General features: G+C 42.1%; 1 protein-coding gene across 1 annotated transcript in view; it reads right to left on the reverse strand.

Annotated features, from left to right (window-relative positions):
- The window catches only part of LOC119412057 (sodium- and chloride-dependent taurine transporter), a 31,732-nt gene extending 28,196 nt beyond the window's left edge, over positions 1–3,536 (reverse strand). The window contains exon 1 of the mRNA XM_037679035.1: positions 3,279–3,536. The gene's annotated coding sequence lies outside the window, so the exon portion shown is untranslated. The remainder of the gene's footprint in view (positions 1–3,278) is intronic.
- Between the last annotated feature and the right edge of the window lie 1,388 nt (positions 3,537–4,924).

Consider the following 4,924-nt stretch of genomic DNA (forward strand, 5'->3'; position numbering starts at 1 on the left):
GTGAGGGTCCTAATGATGGAGCTGTGAGGGTCCTAATGATGGAGCTGTGAGGGTCCTAATGATGGAGCTGTGAGGGTCCTAATGATGGAGCTGTGAGGGTCCTAGGGGTGCACAGATTGCAGTTTTCTGGCCGATCACAGATTTGTAAAAAGTCTGACCTGCAGATTCTGATTTTGGCCGATATCGATTTAGTTTTTTAAGCGACACTGTCGGGCGTTATAAGGTCACAATGCACCTTCAATTTTCTAATCTTTATTTATTGAAAAACAGACCCTTGAACAGTCTCCAAGAAACAATACAAACTGGTTTTAACTGGCCATGAGGTAGTGCTCTGAAATATAAATGAAGTTCAGACAATTGTTCTTAAAACTAAAAAAAAAATCGGTAAAATTAGTTTCTCATGCAAGTATCGGTCGATTTCCGATTTCCCAAAATTACAGAAATCGGGGCCGGTAAATGTGCGTGTGCACCCCTGGACCTAAATGATGGAGCTGTTTTCAGTCATGCATCATTTAAGTGTGTCAGAGAATTCACTCCAGACTCAAGCGATCAAAGATTCATTGCACTCCTCAGATCAGTTGCTGCAGAAACCAACACAGACTGGGTGCATGCGTCACCCTGAGGTGTCTTTGTGAATAAATCGGCTCTGTGTCCGCCTGAGAATCTCAGAATGACAGGACCCACGACCGACCAGTGGAAACCAAATGTTTGAGGTCGATGCAGAAAAGTTTTCTATGGACGGTGCCAGGCCATAAAATGTCCATATTTTTGTCATTGCTTTCTATATTTAACAAAAGATATCAAAGCTTGCTAAATCAAAATACAATTCTATTTAACAACACGTTGAAGGTCTCGTATGCTTCAAATATTATGAACAGCAGATCTTCTCACTTGTAAAAACTTATCTGTGGGTACGGTGAGCTGGTTGTAGCTGCAGCATCATTCTCCTGCCTGGTATTTTAGAAAATATGTCAAACTGAATATTTATTCATCTCCAGCAAAAATACAAGCAGGAGTGAAGAGCGTAACAAATTTAAACCTCTCAGCTCAAATCATCCATTCTGAAACACCAATCTGAACCCAAACAGTCGAGTTATAGTTCTTAAGTTGTTTCGTTTCCTCCATTTTTCTTCGACCAGTGTTTTGAAATCAGATTTTAAACTTCATGAAAAAAAAAGTCTAAGTAAAACACAACATTTTAAGAAGTCCTTTGCCATTTCAAGGTTAAAAATCTCACTCAGTAAATAAAATACAAAATGTGTTGAATAATTTGGTGTTTAAGGGAGTTAACACTTGTAAGGATGACATCATCTGTTCTTATTTTAAATTTGTAAGATTTGTGCAATTATTTTTCAACCAACCTCTAGAGTAAAGATGGAATTGTTTTTGGGAATAAAAAGAATCACAAACTAACAAGTCTGGGCAGAGCTGTGGGAATGTGTGTGTGGGAATGTGTGTGTGTGTGTGTGTGTGTGTGTGTGTGGGGGGGGTGTCATGTGAGAATTGGTGTCACACATCATCATAATACCAAATATATGAAAAATACTTCCCTGATGACTAATCTGCTGATTAATTTGTGTTTTATGAGGTTGTGAAAGTTCCTCAGATCTCCAACAGCAGTCTGGTTTGTTAAACTGGATGTACATTTAAAAAATGTTGCAAACTAAAGATGAGAAGCACTCGGACGTACAAGGTTTCTTTTTTCAATAAAGCTGGAAGTATAAACATTTGAATTATTCTGGCATCCACCAGGGGGTGCTGCAGCACCTTCTGCGTCTCTGATTCACACAGCCTTGAGTCTGGGTAATTTTCCATGAATAAAATTTAATACTCTGACACGTTCCTAAGTGATCTGAACCGATTCACAGGTGAAACAGCAGTTTAGGGATTAAATCTATTGATTTACTAAATCTTTGCAACAAAATAATCCAGTCAGTTTAATAATTAAACGTCTGGTTTATTTCTACACAAAGACATCCATTATATTAAAGTGGTAAAGTGCAGCTTGCATAAAGAACAGAGCCTCACTCGTGGACAGCTCCTCCTGGCTGTTTAGCTGCACCGTCTACTCTGTATCGACACCTACAGGTAAGGAGGAGAACTGCAGCAGCACCGCTGCAAACAGAAACAATCACTAACAATGTGCTTCAATCATTCTTACAGGGGAAAGGGCTGCTTTGTTCTTTATTGTGTAGAAAATACATTCCCTCCTCTTTGCTTAGTTACTCAAAGAGTGATAAATATAAAATCAAAAACAATATGTATCAACTGGGAGACAGGTTTTATAAAGTGTGTTTTGCTTTTTTAAAACAAGTCCCGATTGACTGTAATTGTGATGATTGATTTAATCAGCTAGTTATTAACCAATAACTGCCCCAGAACCATTTCTTGGCTTTTTGTGTTAAATTACATTTAATCTCTACTCGTTGCATCTGTTTGGCTTTGTGTCTTTTATGAATCAGACAGACCAGAGATGCACAACTACATTAACACAAAACCCTCACGTCCACTTGTTTAAAGTTGAAGACGCAACAAGTCGTTTTAATGTTGAAAATAATATTCAAGAAAGCAGGAAACAAGACAGGCAGGGGGCGTGGGGGGGGGGGCACTCAAAGAGCATCTCCGCCTCCTCAGAGCTCCTCACTTCCCCTTTATGGAGAATCTGAAGAACAGAGCAAAACGGAGCAGAAGCAGCGGGTCTGGTTCTGTTCACATGTGACAGAAGAACTGAGGATCCATCACAGCAAGGACTCTGACAGGGAAGTGATCAGGAAGACCCGATCAAAAGATCGATACTCTGACAGGGAAGTGATCAGGAAGACCCGATCAAAAGATCGATACTCTGACAGGGAAGTGATCAGGAAGACCCGATCAAAAGATCGATACTCTGACAGATAACAATCAGAACGAGGATCAAAGCGGATCCGCCGGCACAGCTTCCGGAGCGCACGAGCCGCAGCCGCGTTGAGTTGAGCACAAAGACGCGCACCTCTGCACCCCCCCCCCCCCCCCCCCAATAAAACAACCATCCAGCCTGCGCGCACACACCGACCTTCTGTCTGCACAGATGAACTTCTCTGCGCTCCTTCATGTTTGCAAAGAAACTCTTCATTCAAAACGTGTGCACTTGAGCAGTTAAATGAAATGTCACGTTTGTTTGTTTGTTTGTTTGTTTGTTTGTTTGTTTCCAAAGCATGTGGAGAGAAAATGAATGAAGCAGCAGCTACATCCTCCCCTGAGCAGTTCAGGAGCACAAAACAAGGATGCTCTTTCTTTACCTGCTCCGTTGCTGTGATGGGTTCAGGGTTTAATTTGGTCCTTTATTGTCCTTAGCGCGAGCTCCCTTGTCCGTGTCTTCTTGTCCGTGTCCTCTCGTGTCCGTGAGGGCGAGTGGATGTGGACGCGTCGGAAGCCTTTATTTTAGCCTATTTATAAGCTCCTCTTTCTGACCTTTGTCTCCTAAAACCGGGGGACCAGAGACACCAGCGGGAGTGGAAAATCACCGGCCTGCCTCCTCAGAGCAACGGGAAAGCGCTGCGCGTGATGCCTTCACGGACAGCAGAAAACCTCGGAGTTTTTGGAAAGTGCGCACTTGGAAGGCAAAGCGAAACGGGTTGGACTTTAACCTGTGAACATTGTACAACAGGTTGAAACGTACAATCTTAACCATTGCTTTTTGGGGGGAAGGACATAAAATTCACGTTTGAGGGAAATCTTGATTCATGGCAGGTCAGTGTTAACTGAAATGACCTGAAAGTCCCAAATGTCTTCTTACTGTGTAGCTCTAATCCAGGTTTTATTTTTATGACTGAATTCAAATAATAAAAGTCTTTAGACGTCACGCAAAACCACAGCCTACATCTTGACTATTCATGATAATTTGAAAACTTACGAACAGCCCCTGAACGCAGCACTGAGAAAATTTAAAGTGACAGTTATAATATTTGTTCAAAACTTCAGTCCGTTAGTTTTTCATTTTCCTTACTTTTATTGTTGTTCCGTGCAACAACAGAATAATTGAAGTGTCGTGTCTTTTGACTGTTTTTGATGCGTTTGGTAATTAATTTGAAGTGTCCTTGTCTCTCAAAGACAAACAGCAGACACCCTGCTGCTTTTTCAGCCGAAAATGAGATTGTATCTGCTCAACTGTCCTCTGGTGTTCAACTGTCCTCTGGTGTTGCTGCTGTCTCAACTGTCCTCTGGTGTTCAACTGTCCTCTGGTGTTGCTGCTGTCTCAACTGTCCTCTGGTGTTGCTGCTGTCTGCCTGTTTCATGGTTCCTGCAGGAGACACACTGGACGAGGACACAAATGCAAAAAGTCAAAGCTTAGATCGGAGCACCGTCTCTTCTGCTTCAGCGATGCTTTACTGACTTCTTTTTTAAAAACTCATCATGGCACAAACAAATATAACGTGTTTTAGTAAAACTCCCCGGTATTTGAATTATTTACCAGCAAAAAAATTTAAATAAAACCTAAAATTGCTTTAGTTTTATTTATTTATAACCAAGTGAATCATTTCGTTTGGAGTATTTTTATTTTTATTAAATGTTATTTAAGCAGCCAAATCCCTCTGAGCTCACAGATCTCCTTTTAAAGGAGGCCTGGCCTGCAGGCAGCCTCACATGCATGTTCTGGACCATGGGAGGAGCCGGAGGAAACCCTTGCAAACATGAGGAGAACATGCAAACTCCACACGGAATGACCCCAAACCCAACCCAGGTCTTGAAGCCAGGACTTGAACCCAGGACTTGAACCCAGGACTTGAACCCAGGACTTGAACCCAGGACTAGAACCCAGGACTAGAACCCAGGACTTGAAGCCAGGACTTGAACCCAGGATTTGAACCCAGGACTTGAAGCCAGGACTTGAACCCAGGACTTGAAGCCAGGACTTGAAGACAGGACTTGAAGCCAGGACTAGAAC

Source organism: Nematolebias whitei, chromosome 7 (assembly GCF_014905685.2).
Source record: "Nematolebias whitei isolate Nwh7 chromosome 7, NemWhi1, whole genome shotgun sequence".
Lineage (NCBI taxonomy): Eukaryota > Metazoa > Chordata > Actinopteri > Cyprinodontiformes > Rivulidae > Nematolebias > Nematolebias whitei.